The following is a 19,283-nucleotide window of genomic DNA, read 5'->3' as shown; positions in this document are numbered from 1 at the left end:
TTAAACAGAGAGGATTGGTTACCTTGGAGCTTTATAAAAATTAAATGTAAATACATGGACAGTAAACAAAAGCAGCAGGCACCATTGATTGTATAAAAGGTGCCATGCTCTGTTATGAGCCTTGCATGCATTATCTCTTTCAATCACTTCACCACATCCATGGGATAGGCAACATAAAAACTCTGAAGCATAGAGAGATTGACTGGTTTACCAAAAATCATAGAAATTATATGCCTGGGGTGGTAGCTGAAACTTGGGTCTCATCTACTCTTAATCCCTGGTAATTAACCAGTTTACTACATTTTTTTTTATGAGAAATAAGTGTTATAATATTGATGTACAGTAAACTGAGAGGCACTGGCCTCTGGATTCATTATGAGAACAGCAATTTAAATATATTTTAATTCTCACACCACATTATTTTCAAAGTTATATATTAGCACCATATAAGTATTTCTCATTTTTTTTTTACTAGATTCTACTTTTTCTGCTCAAAGTAGATATTCTGTTCTATAAAATGGTTGTGACATCTACTACCAGTCTTGCCTTTGCTTTGTGACCTGTTATTTTCTGCTTCTTGAATTTACTGGAAGATAGATGAAAGCCACATGATAAATGAGAGAAGGTGAGTGGCTTAACCCAACTCCGACCAGTCTTTGCTGACTGCTAGAGGGCCAGAAGTTTCCTCCTAGGGAAAGCCATTCATCAGTGATTGACAGGTATGGAAGCATGAAAGCCTGCATCTTCTTCCCTCACTGGGTAAAAGGTACAAGGATAAATTGTCTTGTGAAGTTCTGCTAAGAAATCACGTGGATGCTACCCTCTGCAGGGCTCTGCCTATGATTATTCCTTCTATGCTTCCTCCCCTTGGCTTCTTGCTTCCCCATTTCTCTTTTCTCTGGGAGCATTTTCCAAATAAATTATTTGGATGTAAATCCTCATCTCAACAACTGCCTTTGGAAAACACAATCTAAGACCATAAACAATTTTAATACAAGGATATACTTATAAAATCATTAGAAAGTGTGCATAGAATTGACCTTTCAGAAAAAACACTTCTGAGAAAATCAGGAGTGAGAGAAACCACTCTAATGCTGGATCTAGTTTGAATTCAAGATCTGTACCACCATAGCAGGCATCTAAGTATCAAAAATTAGAGCTCAAGAAGACCTAACAGCAAAATGTTTTTGGAACCCTCCATAGCTTGTCACCAGACAAACAGAAGTATGAGAAAGTCTGTACTATCACTCTCTCACCACATCCATAGCAAAGCTAGTGCCTGGATCCAGGAATGCTGCTATATCTCTGTGGTCTTGTTTGTCATGACAAACAACCTAAGATCCTAACGTAATTTGTATCTAGAACTCTAACTGCAGGAGTCTCTGGGAAACATTGCTGCTTTGAGCTTTTAGCTTCCTAGTTTCCACAGTAGCTCAGCATACTAGGAGTTTAAATAGATGTCAAATTAAATTCACACATTATATATACAGAAATGGTTCCAGCTGTAGGATAATTACCAGAAGCAGTGTTCTCAGTCATTTATTATATGCATTTACAAGCTTTATAGAAGTAGTCTTATTGTACTCTGTAGAGATTTTGTTTGTAATGTACTCTTGACAATTGATCCATGATTTCATTTTAATAGTTGGCTTCAGAAGCAGTATAGCTTAATCTTATGCCTGACCTTTAAATTCTATTCATGACCTAGCTTTGGGTTTCTTTGAAAAGACTTCCTGAGAAAATTCCTGCATTTGTCATCACTTACAGTCCTAGAACCATAATTTCTTTTGTGTTTTATTTCTTTGAAGTTCACTGTAATAATAAATTGAAAGATCATCCTCCATGGGCTTTGACCCCATGTTTTTAATATTCCTTTTTAAATATGGCAGACAGAACCAGAATATTAATGTAGATCGTTTTCACCAGATGCTATCAAATAAGAAAGTATTAAAATTTTCAAAAATCTATTTTAAATAACTCCTAATCAACTGCTAGTGACATATAAATTTAAGATACTTGTTTAAGGCCACACAGCAATTTAGGTACAAAGAATTGAGCTCTTGACTCCTGGATAGATTATTTTAAAAATGCTATGTTTCATTGAAACTAGATGAGTACAAAAAATCTTAACTACAATATCTTCATATCCTCAGGGTTCCAAGAGGCTTTACTTCAATTCTCCTTTTCAGAAATTTATCTCCAGTTATTCTCGAAAGTAGTTGTACCGACAAAACTATATTTTTTATTGACAGAGTGGTAAACAAGTCATAAGAAGTAAAACCAGCTAATATTTCTGAAGTAGGTAAAGGTACAGATTAATCATATCTGTTCTCTTTGGAGTATATTCTACCATAAAACAAATAAATATAACATTTTTCTTGCTTTACTTCACAACTCAACTTCCAAACAGAAAAAATCCAGTTCTAAGTGTCAATTTGTTTGCTCTCATTTCTCACAATTCTCATGCAACCTCCAAGAAGAACTGGTTCTGATGCACACATAAAGCAGCTAATGCTGCTTTCTCCAGGCTATCCTGTATTAAGAAGCCTTGCTCTATTGGAAAGTAGAGAAACAGTGAGCTAACCAGCAAATGAAATATTTGGACTAGTAACAGATTTTCTGGTTATCTACTGTGCAAGAAATGACTCTCAATCTTGGTGGCTGAAAATAGCAAGATATATTTATTTTCTCTCACAGTCAAACTATTCTCCAGTTTCTGAACAATAGAAGCTATTTTCTATTTTTATGTTTTGATTCTTTTTTTTTTTTTTTTTTTTGAGAACAGAGTTTTGCTCTTGTTACCCAGGCTGGAGTGCAATGGCACCATCTCAGCTCACCACAACCTCCGCCTCCTGGGTTCAGGCAATTCTCCTGCCTCAGCCTCCCGAGTAGTTGGGACTACAGGCATGGGCCACCATGCCCAGCTAATTTTTTTTGTATTTTTAGTAGAGATGGGGTTTCACCATGTTGACCAGGATGGTCTCGATCTCTTGACCTTGTGATCCACTCACCTCGGCCTCCCAAAGTGCTGGGATTACAGGCACGAGCCACCGCGCCCAGTCTGTTTTGATTCTTTTTGTCAGTTTCTCAATAATTTTGCCAGTCATATTCCCTATATGTATTTCATATATATAAAGAACCTTTTAATCAAGAACTTGTTGTTCTTTCTTGACAATAATGTGTACCACACTAGGCATGCACTTCATTCAGTAGAGAAGGTGATTAAAAGCAGTCACTTGTGTAATACATTACACTAGCCACTCATCACAGATGGCTGTTTGCATTGAAAGATCACAATGTACTCTGTAAATATGTTCAATTATTAATATCAATTATAAATAAAAATCAAATTATTAGCTACATTTCATGTTAGCCACATATTGGCCACATTTCATCTTTTTTTTTTTTTTTTTTCTGAGACGGAGTTTCGCTCTTGTTACCGAGTCTGGAGTGCAATGGCGCGATCTTGGCTCACCGCAACCTCCGCCTCCTGGGTTCAGGCAATTCCCCTGCCTCAGCCTCCCGAGTAGCCGGGATTACAGGCATGCACTACCATGCCCAGCTAATTTTTTTTTTTTTTTTGTATTTTTAGTAGAGACGGGGTTTCACCATGTTGACCAGAATGGTCTCGATCTCTCGACCTCGTGATCCGCCCGTCTCGGCCTCCCAAAGTGCTGGGATTACAGGCTTGAGCCACCGCACCCGACCCACATTTCATCTTAAACAGCCTCATGTGGCTAACGGCTATTGTACTGGACAGCATAGATATAGAACATTCCCATCATCAGAGAAAGTCCTATTCAATATTGCTGAACTCTAGCCAGTTTCAAACTTATAAATGTATTTGTGTTCTTCACATGTAAATATGAATCTTTTAGCATGTAGTTGTGTTCTTGTGTGAATATGAAATTTTTTACAAGTATTCATGTTCTTCACATGTGAATGTACATTGCAAACAGAAGACATTGCTTGGCACATAATTATGGAAATAACTCTTTTCAGTTAGGTTTAGGCATTATTTCTTTTCTTCCCTTCCTTTCCCTTCAGTCTTGCAGAATGGTCTGCCATTCCATGTTTCTCTTCTCATAGTCTAGCATTTCCTCAACATCACCACAGGGGAGGGTGTTTCAGGGCAGGTGTATTAGTCTGTTTTCACACTGCTGATAAAAGCATACCCAAGACTGTCCAATTTACTAAAGAAAAGTTTAATTGAACTCACAGTTCCATATGGCTGGGGAGGCCTCATAATCAGGGCAGAAGGCAAAGAGAAACAGGTCACAACTTACGTGGATGTCAGTGGGCAAAAAGAGAGTTAGTGCAGAGAAACTCTAGTTTTTAAAACCAACAAATCTCTTGAGACCCATTCACTATCACAAGAACAGCATGAGAAAGACCCACCACAATGATTCAGTCATCTCCCACAGGGTCCTTCTCATACCATGTGGAAATTGTGGGAGCTACTAGATGAGATTTGGGTGGGACACAGAGCTAAACTGTATTAACAGGGAAGCCATCTGAAGAAGGGGAGAGACCCTTCATTTTTCTCCTTTGAATGCTTCTACCCAACCTCAGTACCAAGGCTGACAGACAATAAAAATGTTTCTTTTCTTTTCTTCTTCCAAATTAGTGATCATGCTTTACCATAGGATAGTATCTGTAATGATATTGAGAACATTATAATCGGCAGATAACGAAAGAATGCCTTCTGCCTCTGATCAGTGTTAGTGCTGTTACAACAAATATACCATAACCTGGATAGCTTATAAATGACAGAAATGTATCTCCCACAGTTGTGGAGGCTGGAAAGTCTTGATCCTGGGATTAAAGTACTAGAAAATTAGGTGACTGCTGAGGGGTCACTCTGGTTCATAGACAATACCATCTTGATATGTTTTCATATGATGGAAGGGAAAATCTCAGGGTTCTTCAGCCCCTTATCAGGGTGCTAATCCCATTTATAAAGGCTCCACCCACATGAACTAATCACCTCCTAAAGGTTCCTCCTTGTAATACCCTCACTGAAAATTAGGCTTCCACATATTAACTTTGGAGGGACACAAAAATTCAGACCATAGCACCATTCAAACTGTTACATTGACCTACACTATTAGAATTTTAAGTGATTCTAGCAAGATGCTTTATTAAGGAAAATGAAACATAAAATTAGGTCATGAAGAAGTTATTGGTACTGGTATAAGAGCATGTACCAGAGATAACTCATTTAATGTGCTAACTCAGTAATCTGTGATTATAATAATTTTTACAGGCATAATTCAATCACAGTTTTAACTATGGCCCATGTGAAATTATATTGGCAAATTATAGTCATCAAATATTCTCCACGCCAAATATAAATGAAGAAATACAATGGAATTATGAGAAATACAAAGGAAGAAAAGAAATACTTGCTTGCTTTTTCTCAATAGCTCCCAAGAGGGCCAGGTGCAGTGGCTCATGCCTGTAATGCCAGCATTTTGGGAGGCCGAGGCAAGAGGATCACCTGAGGTCAGGAGTTTGAAACCAGCCTGACCAACATAGTGAAACCCCGTCTGTACTAAAAATACAAAAATTAGCTGGGTGTGGCGGCGGGCACCTGTAATCCCAGCTACTTGGGAGGCTGAGGCAGGAGAATTGCTTGAACGCAGGAGGCAGAGGTTGCAGTAAGATAAGATCATACCACTGCACTCCAGCCTGGGTGACAGAGGAAGACTCCATCTCCAAGAAAAAAAATAGTTCCCAAGAAAGCTTAAAATACCAGATTTTGAGGAATAAAAATGGGGAAGGCAGCAACTAAATGTTTTTAAAACAACTTACTTACTTTGTCTTTACCAGGAATACTGGAGAAAGTGACTACAAATACATGTTAACTTCCTGATTTCAGTGGGAATGTATCAAGTACAAGTGTATATGCAGCCTCCAGGCATACAGTGGGATGGGTATCAAAATAACCAACTGGATTCATTTAGAGTTAGCATTCTAATAAGCATATGACCTAACTATGACCCTTCATCTATGGTTTAAAAATTACAAGGTTGATAGAAATAAAATTGAATGTCAGTCCATTAAAGTTGTACTCCAATTATAAAATTAAAAAAAAAATAAAATCATATGAACCTCTACCTATGGTTAGCAATTCACACATCCCTAGGATAAAATAGAATGTTAGGCAAACTAGACTTTGAAATGATATCTTGTATTGTTTAGCACCTTGCTGAATCTACCATGAGTAACACTACAGTCAAAAGTAAAGTAAAATGAAATTAAAACCAAAAGCAAACAAAACAAAAAACAGTACTCTTGAGAGAAGACATCCATAAAACTTGGGTCACAACTCCTCATACATTTCTCAGACTTGATTTATTTTTTACTTACTTAAGGGATACAAGTGCAGTTTTGTTACAAGGATATATCGAGTGGTGGGGAGAAGTCTGGGCTTTCAGTATAACCATCACCCAAATAATATATATTGTACCTATTAAGTAACTTGTGATACCTCAACCCCCTCCCACCCTAAATACATATTATTAGGCTCCGACTTATAAGTAAGAAGATGAAACTTTTTGTATCTGAGCTGTTCACTGTAGATTTAGCCTCTGGTTTCACCCATGTTGCTAAAAGACATTATTTCATTCTTTTTTGTTTGTTTTCTTTTGAGAGGGAGTTTCACTCCTGTTGCCCAGGCTGAAGTGCAATGGTGCAGTCTCAGCTTACTGCAACCTTCTCTTCCTGGGTTCAAGTGATTCTTCTGCCTCAGCTTTCTCTGTGCTGGGATTACAGGCACCAGCCACTACCCCTGGATAATTTTTTGATAATTTTAGTAAAGAACGTGTTTCACCATGTTGACCAGCCTGGTCTCAAATTCTTGAACTCGGGTGATCCACCCGCCTCAGACTCCCAAAGTGCTGAGATTACAGGTATGAGCCACCCCGCCTGGCCTGGCTAAATGATTTCTTTTTTTGAGGGGGTTGATATCCAGCAGTGGGACAACTGGATGGAAAGTTAGTTCTAGTTTTAGTTCTTTTAGAAATCTTCATACTGTTTTTGATAGCGGTTGTACTGATTTACATTCCCACAAACAAGAGTATGAGTGTTTTTTCTCCACGTTCTTGCCAACATTTGTTATTTTTTGACTTGTTAATTATACCCATTTTGACTGTTGTAAAATGACATCGCATTGTGGTTTTAATTTGCGTTTCTCTGATTGCTGATGTTAAGCATAGTTTCATGTTTGTTTGTCACTTGTACATCTTTTGAAAAATGTCTGTTCATATCATTTTTCCACTTTTTAATGGGGTTATTTGAGGTTTTGTTTCTATCGAGTCTGAATATTAACCCTTTGTTGGATGCATAGTTTGCAAATATATTTCCCATTCTGTATGTTGTCTTTTTACTCTGTTTCTTTCACTGAACAGAAGCTTTGTGGTTTACCAAGTCTCATGTGTCTATTTTTGTTTTTATTGTGTTTATTTTTAAAGACTTGGTCATAAATTCTTTTCCTAGACCAATGTTCAGAAGAGTTTTTCCTCAGTTTTCTTCTAGGATTTTTATAGTTTCAGGGCTTACACTTAAGTCTTTAATCCATCTTGAGTTCGTTTTATGGTAAAAGATAGGGGTCCAGGAAAAGTGCATCTTTTTCCCAGTGGTTTTTTTTTTTTTTTAATTTGCCAAAGATCATTTGGCTGTAGATATGTGGCTTTATTTGGAGGGTATCCCCATCTGTTTTATATATCTATGTGTATACTATAATACCAGTACCATAATATTTTACTATAGGCTTTTAGTATAACTTGAGGTCAGGTAATATAATGCAGCCCATCAAATAAAAAGCTGTTGTATTATTGTGTGACAGTGTGACCAGTACCCTTGAAGAAGAATATCTCTATAGTACATACATGTAAATTGATCTTACCCTCTAATCTTCTTAAATTTATCCATGTCACTTATTCAGATAAGACAAAAGAGAACTACATAAATATTTTATGGCCTATTTGATAATACTCTAGCTTCTTGAATCCACAATACAACTCCAGTCCAGTAGTCAGAATACATAGTAATACAGCACACCACTGTGGCATGTGTATACCTGTGTAACAATCCTGCAAGATCTGCACATGTACCCCAGAACTTAAAGTATAAAAATTTTAAAAAAAGAGTACATAGTAATAAGTGTCAGATGATGAAAGATGATTGGACCATGATATGTCTGATTGTGAAAATTTGAATCCTACAAGGTGTCACTTCCCAAGTTCCAGAGGCTATACTTAAATAATTTACTCCTATAATCACAGCAACTTTTTGCTGACTTCTTCACTTATGGAAAATAAAATATAATGATAAAGAGGTTCAGTTGCATCTTCATGGCCGCCTCTCTCCTCACCATCCATGTGCACACCATGACGAAGAACAAGAAGAAGCCTCTCAACCAGAGCCTGGTCAGTGGAAGCTCTTCATCTACAACCTGACCACTAGAGAGTTAGTTCCTGGGGTGCACCACCAAGAGCTGGGGTTTGATCTTGCTCTTCTACCTAGTTTCTTATGGGTTCCTGACTATATTCTTCTCATTCACGATGTGGGTTATGCTTCCGACTCAACGATGAGGTTCCAAAATATCGTGACCAGATTCCTAGCCCAGGACTTACAGTTTTTCCAAAACCGGTAACTGCATTGGAATATACATTTAGTATGTCTGACCCAGCTTCCTATGCAGAGTACATTGCAGACCTTAAGAAGTTTCTCACAACCTGTCCTGATGGAGCACTTTTTGAACAGAAGGGTCTGGTTTATGTTGCATGTCAGTTTCCTTTTTTGTTACTTCAAGCATGCAGTGGTATGAGTGATCCTGGTTTTGGCTATTCTAAAGGAAAACCTTGTATTCTTGTGAAAATGAACAGAATAATTGGATTAAAGCCCAAAGGAGTGCCAAGGATAGATTGTGTTTTGAAGAATGAAGATCAAATAAATATAACAACTTATCCTCATAGTGGAATTATAGACTTAAAATATTTCCCATATTATGGGGAAAAAACTGCATGTGGGGTATCTACAGCCATTAGTTACTGTTCAGGTCACCTGGGCTCCTAAGAGTGCTGCAAAAGAAGTAACAGTTGAGTGCAAGATTGATAGATCACCTAACCTAAAAAGCCAGAACAATCACGACAAGTTTTTGGGATGAGTTATGTTGAAAATCACAGCACGTGCATAGCATGAGTAGGATATCTCCACAGAGTAAATGTTGTGTTGTCTGTCTTCATTTTGTATCAGCTGGACCTGCCATTCTAGAGCTATGAGACCACCTTGGAGAAAGGTGTGTGGTACATGACACTGAGTAACATCATAATGTTCTTCCAGATCATAGTGTTCCCTGTCCTCTGAAGTAACTGCCTGTTGCCTCTGCTGCCCTTTGAACCAGTGTACAGTGGCCAGATAGGGACCAGTGAATACCTGATTCCAAACATGTAGGATGGGGGTCTTGGCCTCTTTTTATGCGGTCTAATTGCCAAGTTCTAAAGCTTAATATGCTGTGCTATGTAAATATTTTATGGCTATAACCCTGGTCAACTATCATGTTTTAAAGTCAACAAAGTTTTAGGGATAAAATGGTACCCGGCCAACATCAAGTGACTTGATAGCTGCAAGAAGTGTGGTGTGTGGAGAAGTTCTGAATGTGGGGAAGGAAAAAAGAAAATAAAAGTGTATTTGAAAAGTATTTTTGTAAAAAAACAGGTTCAGTTGTAAATCATATAACCTTTCACTCCCACCCAAAATTATAACAGTAATTATAAAACTCCACCTCAACCACGGAATGTCAGAAAGATTGGTGACCCCACCTAATAGCAGATAGACACAAAATTTTTAAATTAAATTTGTATTTATCTTTCTTTTTTTTCATTTTTTATTGCATTTTAGGTTTTGGGGTACATGTGCAGAGCATGCAATACAGTTGCATAGGTACACACATGGAAGTGTGTTTGTTTGCTTTCTCCCCTTCACCCACATTTGGCATTTCTCCCCAGGCTATCCCTCCCCACCTCCCCCTCCCACTGGCCCTCCCCTTTTCCCCCCAATAGACCCCAGTGTTTAGTACTCCCCTCTCTGTGTCCATGTGTTCTCATTTTTCATCACCCGCCTATGAGTGAGAATATGCGGTGTTTCATTTTCTGTTCTTGTGTCAGTTTGCTGAGAATGATGTTCTCCAGATTCATCCATGTCCCTACAAACGACACAAACTCATCATTTCTGATTGCTGCATAATATTCCATGGTGTATATGTGCCACATTTTCCCAATCCAGTCTATCATCAATGGGCATTTGGGTTGACTCCAGGTCTTTGCTATTGTAAACAGTGCTGCAATGAACATTCCTGTGCATGTGTCCTTATAGTAGAAGGATTTATACTCCTTTGGATATATACCCAGTAATGGGATTGCTGGGTCAAATGGAATTTCTATTTCTAAGGCCTTGAGGAATCACCACACTGTCTTCCACAATGGTTGAACTAATTTACACTCCCACCAACAGTGTAAAAGTGTTCCTTTTTCTCCACATCCTCTCCAGCATCTGTTGTCTCCAGATTTTTTAATGATCGCCATTCTAACTGGCATGAGATGGTGTCTCAATGTGGTTTTGATTTGCATCTCTCTGGTGACCAGTGACGATGAGCATTTTTTCATATGATTGTTGGCCTCATATATGTCTTCTTTCGTAAAGTGTCGGTTCATATCCTTTGCCCACTTTTGAATGGGCTTGTTTGTTTTTTTCCTGTAAATCTGTTTGAATTCTTTGTAAATTCTGGATATCAGCCCTTTGTCAGATGGATAAACTGCAAAAATTTTTTCCCATTCTGTTGGTTGCCGATTCACACTAGAGACTGTTTCTTTTGCTGTGCAGAAACTGTGGAGTTTCATTAGGTCCCATTTGTCAATTTTGGCTTTTGTTGCCAATGCTTTTGGTGTTTTGTTCACGAAGTCCTTGCCTACTCCTATGTCCTGGATGGTTTTGCCTAGATTTCCTTCTAGGGTTTTTATGGTGCCAGGTCTTATGTTTAAGTCTTCAATCCATCTAGAGTTAATTTTAGTATAAGGTGTCAGGAAGGGGTCCAGTTTCTGCTTTCTGCACATGGCTAGCCAGTTTTCCCAGCACCATTTGTTGAACAGGGAATCCTTTCCCCATTGCTTGTTTTTGTCAGGTTTATCAAAGATTGTATGGTTGTAGTTATGTTGTATTGCCTCTGATGCCTCTGTTCTGTTCCATTGGTCTATATCTCTGTTTTGGTACCAGTACCATGCTGTTTTGATTACTGTAGCCTTGTAGTATTGTTTGAAATCCGGTAGTGTGATGCCCCCCGCTGTGTTCTTTTTGCTTAGAATTGACTTGGCTATGCGGGCTCTCTTTTGGTTCCATATGAAGTTCATGGTGGTTTTTTCCAGTTCTGTGAAGAAAGTCAATGGTAGCTTGATGGGGATAGCATTGATTCTGTAAATTACTTTGGGCAGTATAGCCATTTTCACGATATTAATTCTTCCTAACCATGAACATGGAATGTTTCTCCATCTGTTTGTGTCCTCCCTGATTTCATTGAGCAGTGGTTTGTAGTTTTCCCTGAAGAGGTCCCTTACGTTCCTTGTGAGTTGTATTCCAAGGTATTTTATTCTTTTTGTAGCAATTGCGAATGGCAGTTCGTTCTTGATTTGGCTTTCTTTAAGTCTGTTATTGGTGTAGAGGAAGGCTTGTGATTTTTGCACATTGATTTTATATCCTGACACTTTGCTGAAGTTGCTTATCAGTTTCAGGAGTTTTTGGGCTGAAGCGATAGGGTCTTCTAGGTATACTATCATGTCGTCTGCAAATAGAGACAATTTGACTTCCACCTTTCCTATTTGAATACCCTTTATTTCTTTTTCTTGCCTGATTGCTGTGGCTAGAACTTCCAGTACTATATTGAATTGGAGTGGTGAAAGAAGGCATCCTTGTCTAGTGCCGTATTTCAAAGGGAATGCTTTCAGTTTTTGCCCATTCAGTATGATATTGGCTGTTGGTTTGTCATAAATAGCTTTTATTACTTTGAGATACATTCCATTGATACCGAGTTTATTGAGGGTTTATAGCATAAAGGGCTGTTGAATTTTGTCAAATGCCTTCTCTGCATCAATTGAGATAATCATGTGGTTTTTGTTTTTGGTTCTGTTTATGTGGTGAATTACGTTTATAGACTTGCGTATGTTGAACCAGCCTTGCATCCCCAGGATGAATCCTACTTGATCATGATGAATAAGTTTTTTGATTTGCTGTTGCAATCGGCTTGCCAATATTTTATTGAAGTTTTTTGCGTCTATGTTCATCATGGATATTGGCCTGATGTTTACTTTTCTTGTTGGGTCTCTGCTGGGTTTTGGTATCAGGATGATATTGGTCTCAGGTCTCATAGAAAGATTTGGGAAGAATTTTTCTTTCACTGGGCAGTTTGGACTATGTGGAATGTCGATGAAATACAGAAATTAAAAGTAGTTTTAATTTCCTTTACTACCTGACCCATTTTAATCAAGTAGCATCTCCAATTGCAGCTGCTTCTCTACATGTCATTTTTCTTCTGGAACAAATCAAGCATCTCCTGGGAAAAAGTATGTAGCCGTTAAAGTGATGACTATTTGTCTTAATTCTACAAAGTATATAGACATCGACTGTTTTCAAGTGGCAAAGGCCACAGTATGCAACAGTACCTTTACTACCTTATATCAGCAGTATTTTGACTATTATTTTGTCATTCGCATTCAACCAGACCTTGCACTAACAAATCATACTCATAAAACATGAAGAGAAATAAATAGTTTTATATAACACATGAAATTCATAAGAATCTTAGTATGTAAATCCACAAAAAATATAAACATAGCTTGATGCTTCATTTATAATTTCTGGGTTCTAATTGACCAGGTTATGTCAGCGAAGCCTCACAAATAGGATTGAATTTATGGAGAAATATAAATTTATGGATAATAAAATAGAATTGCAAAACTATGCTTAAAGCAATAATTAGAAGAACAAAGAGGGATGAAAATTTAGTGCCTTGAGAGATCATAAGAGGATTTCCTGAGAATATAGTACAAAAAACTAAAATTATGGAATTTAAAATACATGGACATGAATCAAAGTATTAAGAACACACCCGAATAAAATATGTCAACTTAAAACAAAAACAAATAATTGAAGCTTATAATTCCATGCAGATTTTAAAGAATGGATCACTGTGATGAATAAAACTAACACTAACGTAATTCTTTTTAAAAATATATTTCACCTTTTTATTATTTTGACTGAAGGAGATAGAGACACACACAAAGAAACCATAAAAGTCAATGGTGTGTTTTTCCATCTGCTTGTGTCTTCTCTTATTTCCTTGAGCAGTGGTTTGTAGTTCTCCTTGAAGAGGTTCTTCACATCCCTTGTTAGTTGTATTCCTAGGTATTTTATTCTCTTTGTAGCAATTATGAATGTGAGTTTGCTCATGATTTGGCTGTTTGTCTGTTATTGGTGGATAAGGATGCTTGTGGTTTCTGCACACTGATTTTGTATCCTGAGACTTTGCTGAAGTTGCTTATCAGCTTAAGGAGGTTTTGACCTGAGACTATTGGGTCTTCTAAATACATAATCATGTCATCTGCAAATAGAGACAATTTGACTTGTGCTTTTCCTAATTGAATACCCTTTATTTATTTATTTTTCTTTTTTTTTTTTTTTTTTGCCTAATTCCTCTGACTAGAAATTCCAATACTATGTTAAATAGGAGTGGTGACAGAGGGCATCCTTGTCTATTGCCAGTTTTCAAAGGGAATGCCTCCAATTTTTGCCCATTCAATATGATATTGGCTTTGGGTTTGACATAAATAGCTTTTATTATTTTGAGATACATTCCATTGATACCTAGTTTATTCAAGGTTTTTAGCATAAAGCACTTTTTGATGGAGTGGTTTCTTTCTTGTAAATTTAAGTACTTGGTGTATTCTGGATATTAGCGTTTTGTTAGATGGGTAGTTTGCAAATTTTTTTTCCCATTCTGTTGGTTGCTGGTTCACTCTAATGACTTTTTCTTTTGCTGTGCAGAAGCATTTTAGTTTAATTAGATCTCATTTGTCAATTTTGGCTTTTATTGCCATTACTTTTGGTGTTATAGTCATGAAGTCCTTGCCTATGGCTATGTCCTGAATGATATTGCCTAGGTTTTCTTCTAGGGTTTTTATGGTGTTTGGTCTTATGTTTAAATCTTTAATTCATCTGGAGTTAATTTTTGTATAAGGTATAAAGAAAAGATCCAGTGTCAGCTTTCTGTATATGGCTAGCCAGTTTTCCCAATACCATTTTTTAAATAGGGAATCCTTTTCCATCGCTTGTGTTTGACAGGTTTGTGAAAGATCAGATGGTTTTAGATGTGTGGCATTATTACTGAGGCCTCTGTTCTGTTCCACTGGTCTATATCTCTGTTGTGTTACCAGAACCGTGTTTTGATTACTGTAGCCTTGTAGTATAGTTTGAAGCCAGGTAGGGAGATGCCTCCAGCTTTGTTCTTTTTGGCTATGCATTCACTATTTTGGTTGCATATGAACTTTAAGGTGTTCTTTTTTTTCCAATTCTGTGAAGTAAGTCAATTGTACCTTGATGGGGATAGCATTAAATATATAAATTACTTTGGGCAGTATGGCCATTTTCACAATATTGATTCTTTTTAACCATGAGCATGGAATGTTTTTCCATCTGCTTGTGTCCTCTCTTATTTCCTTGAGCAGTGGTTTGTAGTTCTCCTTGAAGAGGTCCATCACATCCCTTGTTAGTTGTATTTTTAGGTATTATATTCTCTTTGTAGCAATTGTGAATGGGAGTTCACTCATGATTTGGCTCTGTGTTTGTCTGTTATTTGTGTATAGGTGATTTTTGCACATTGATTTTGTATTCTGAGACTTTGTTGAAGTTGCTTATCATCTTAAGGAGATTTTGGGCTGAGATTATGGGGTATTCTAAATATACAATCATGTCATCTGCAAATAGAGACAGTCTGACTTCTTCTTTTGCTAATTGAATATGCTTTATTTTTTTTTCTTGCCTGATTGCTTTGGCCAGAACGTCCAATACTATGATTAATAGGAGTTTGAGAGAGGGAGAGTTGATCAATATTTTTCTTCAGGTTATAAATTTTGTATCAAAATATAAAAAATATTTGACAATATAGATGAAGAGTGAATACTATTGAGCACTTACTCCTTTAAATTTTATGTTAAATCTAAATGCGTGTTAACAATGTTTTTAAATGGCATTTAAATTGTAAGATGCTTTTCTCTGAAAAACTAGTTTTTAAGATGGAGTCTTGTAATGGCAAAGTCACTGATTTTTAGATGCATATAAATATTTTATTTTTAAATGGAAATGTAAAAAAGTCATCACATCCAAGGTTGATAGGAATCTTTAAACTGTGATCTGCTGTCTTTAATGGTACTTTCTTCACACTGGTTTATTTGTATCTAACACTTTGTACATGTTACTTGTTTATCTACCACAATGGTTACATGTATATTTGCCTATCCTCTGTCCTACTCTGTAAACTGCTTACAGGTATCACGTGTCTAGCTGATTTTTATCTACCCTTTATAAATTCATAAAACAATATCTAGTGCTTAGCTGCTGTTATTTTTGAGTGGAACCAAATTCAATTGTTAGAGATTTTTTTTTCTTAAAAAATTAAAGGAATACCTAAATTTATAGATATTAATTTCCACTTTATAAACTGATGACACATTTAATTCTTTTATGATGTGTGTGTTTTATCTGATATTTTGGTGCTGTATAGAATCCTTTCTAGTTCTTATTTTTAATCTCAGTCACTTGAGAATAATCATTACTTAGAGCAGCAAATCTTGAAAATGTTAAATTCTTGTACCCCTTTATCTTGATAAAAGCTTTGGGATTCTTTCACCCGAAGAATGAAAACACACTCCACCAACTTTGCACAGGGATATCCTGAAGCTCATCCAAGGTCCCCAATAAAGACCTTACCACTTAAGCAGGGAGCTGCAAAAGGAAGTTTTTCTTTCCTACATACCCATAAATAGTCAAAGCTTTGAATATCACTTTTGCCAAGTAGATATAGAACTAGAGGGAGGACTCAAGATGGCGCTGTGAGAACAACCCAGGATTGGAGCTCTTCTCGTTGAATCTGCAAATGGTGAGTCAGTGCTGCATTTCCAGACTGATCTTTGTTGCCCACAGAACGGGGAAACTCCCAGTATAAAAAAGACACTGGACGCCAGGCAGTAGGTCTGCCTGGCGAAGCCGGCAGCCGGGGCGGTGGCGGCCGGCCCTACCCAGCAATCCCCACAGGGTGCGCTTGTCCAGGTGCCCTGTTGAACCGGCAACCTGAGACTTGAGAGGGCTGGACTTGAGACTGAATGAGACTTGGACAGTAGCCCAGCCCAGGGGATTGCAGGAATTGGAATACCCAGTGGGACGAACAAAACCGCGATTTCAAACTATCCCGAGTAGACGGTCTGAGACGCTCTGTGGGGGAGGGGCGTCCACCACCACCGAGGCAACCCGCCCCAACTGAGATACATGCCCACTGCTGACGCAGCCAGCCGTTGCCGAGGCAACCCGCCCCAACGGAGATACACGCCCATTGCTGACCCAGCCTGCCGTTGCTGAGGCAACATGCTACAACGAAGAGACTCCGCTGCAGGGCGTGGCAGAGACCACAGCAGAGCCGGCAGGAACAGCACGAATCACACAACAGCAGGGCGGAGCCTCGGCAGCCAAACAGTGGCTAGTCTGCCTTCTAGCTGGGCAGGACACCTGATCGGACATCCAAAAATAAAGCCCAAACCCCTCAACACAGAGCATTTGAGAAAAAAAAGGGGTTTTTTAATGAGCTCAGTTGCAGCAGAATCAAACATAGCAGCCTAACAGCCCTGAATGAACAACAGAGTGCACAGCTCAGCAATTAAACCCCTATAAAGTACAAACTGTCTCCTCAAGCAGCTCCCTGACCCCTCTATATCCAAAAGACTGACATTAGGCAGGCATCATCCTGGGACAAAGAGAGCAGAAAAAGAAACTGGTAGCATCCCTCGCTGTGCCACAGCTACTAGAGGTGCACCCCAGACAAGCAGGGCCTGGAGCGGACCTCAGCAGTCGTACAGCGAAGGGGCTAGACTTGTAGAAGGAAAACAAAGCAACAGAAATACTTCATCATCAACATTCTGGGTGTCCACTCAGAGACCCAAACGAAAAGTCAGCAACTACGCAGACAACCAGCGGACAAATCCACAAAGATGGGAAGAAACCAGCGCAAAAAAGAGGAAAACATCCGAAACCAGAACACCTCGCCTCCTAGAAAGGACCAAAACTCCTCACCAGCAAGGGAGCAAAGCTGGACAGAGAATGACTGTGACGAAATGACGGAATTAGACTTCAGAAGATGGATAATGAGAAACTTTTGTGAGCTAAAAGATCATGTATTAAATCAATGCAAAGAAACTAAGAACCTTGAAAAAAGATTTGAAAAAAGATTCGAGGAAATGATAACAAGAATGGATACCTTAGAGAGGAATATGAATGAATTAAAGGAGCTGAAAAACACAATACGAGAACTTCGCGAAGCAAACACAAGTTTCAATAGCCGAATTGACCAAGCAGAAGAAAGAATATCTGAAGTTGAAGACCAACTCAATGAAATAAAACGAGAAACCAAGATCAGAGAAAAAAGCGCAAAAAGGAATGAACAAAGTCTCCAAGAAATGTGGGACTATGTGAAAAGACCTAACCTACGTTTGATAGGTGTACCAGAAGGGGACGAAGAGAATGAATCCAAGCTGGAAAATACTCTTCAGGATCATCATCCAGAAAAATTTCCCCCACCTAGCAAGACAAGCCAACACTCAATTGCAGGAAATACAGAGAACACCACAAAGATTTTCCGCAAGAAGAGCAACCCCAAGGCACATAATCGTCAGATTCAACAGGGTTGAAATAAAGGAGAGAATACTAAGGGCAGCCAGAGAGAAAGGTCTGGTAACCCACAAAGGGAAGCCCATCAGACTCACAGCAGATCTCTCGGCAGAAACACTACAAGCCAGAAGAGAGTGGGGGCCAATATTCAACATTCTTAAAGAAAAGAACTTTCAACCCAGAATTTCATATCCAGCCAAACTGAGCTTCAGAAGTGAAGGAAGAATAAAATCCTTTGCGAACAAGCAAGTACTCAGAGATTTTGTCACCATCAGGCCTGCTTTACAAGAGCTCCTAAAAGAGGCACTACACATAGAAAGGATCAACAAGTACCAGCCATTCCAAAATCACACTGAATGCTAAAGAGCTTCAACATAATGAAGAATCTACAACAACTAACAGGCAAAACAGCCACTTAGCATCAAAATGGCAGTATCAAATTCACACATAACAATATTAACCCTAAATGTAAATGGACTAAATGCACCAATCAAAAGACACAGACTGGCAAATTGGATAAAAATCCAAAACCCATCAGTGTGCTGTATCCAGGAAACCCATCTCACATGCAAGGATACACAAAGGCTCAAAATAAAGGGATGGAGGAAGATTTACCAAGCTAATGGAAAGCAAAAAAAAGCAGGAGTTGCAATTCTCATCTCTGATAAAATAGACTTTAAAGTAACAAAGATCAAAAGAGACAAAGAAGGCCATTACATAATGGTAAAAGGATCGATACAACAAGAAGAGCTAACGATCCTAAACATATATGGACCCAACACAGGAGCACCCAGATACATAAGGCAAGTTCTTAATGACTTACAAAAGGACTTAGACTCCCACACAATAATAGTGGGAGACATTAACACTCCACTGTCAATACTAGACAGATCAACCAGACAGAAAATCAACAAGGATACCCAGGGCTTGAACTCAGACCTGGAGCAAGCAAACCTGGTGGACATTTACAGAACTCTCCACCCCAAATCCACAGAATACACATTCTTCTCAGCACCACATCACACCTACTCTAAAATTGATCACATAATTGGAAGTAAAGCACTGCTCAACAAATGCAAAACAACAGAAATCATAACAAACAGCCTCTCAGACCATAGTGCAATCAAGTTAGAACTCAGAATTCAGAAACCGACCCAGAAACACACAGCTTCATGGAAACTGAACAACTGGCTCTTGAATGTTGACTGGGTAAACAACGAAATGAAAGCAGAAATAAAGAAGTTCCTCGAAACCAATGAGAACGAAGACAAAACGTGCCAGAACCTCTGGGACACATT

General features: G+C 38.3%; 1 long non-coding RNA gene and 1 pseudogene across 1 annotated transcript in view; both read left to right on the top strand.

Annotated features, from left to right (window-relative positions):
* Window positions 1–18,139, top strand: part of LOC144576518 (uncharacterized) — an 803,862-nt gene extending 785,723 nt beyond the window's left edge. The window contains exon 3 of the long non-coding RNA XR_013533007.1: window positions 18,098–18,139. This is a non-coding gene — a long non-coding RNA (uncharacterized LOC144576518). The remainder of the gene's footprint in view (window positions 1–18,097) is intronic.
* On the top strand, window positions 8,394–9,202 carry LOC100393611 (sodium/potassium-transporting ATPase subunit beta-3 pseudogene; annotated as a pseudogene).
* Window positions 18,140–19,283: the final 1,144 nt, after the last annotated feature.

The sequence above is a fragment of the Callithrix jacchus genome, chromosome 3 (genome assembly GCF_049354715.1).
Source record: "Callithrix jacchus isolate 240 chromosome 3, calJac240_pri, whole genome shotgun sequence".
In the NCBI taxonomy this organism is placed as follows: domain Eukaryota; kingdom Metazoa; phylum Chordata; class Mammalia; order Primates; family Cebidae; genus Callithrix; species Callithrix jacchus.
This window is presented reverse-complemented; position numbering and strand designations above follow the sequence as displayed.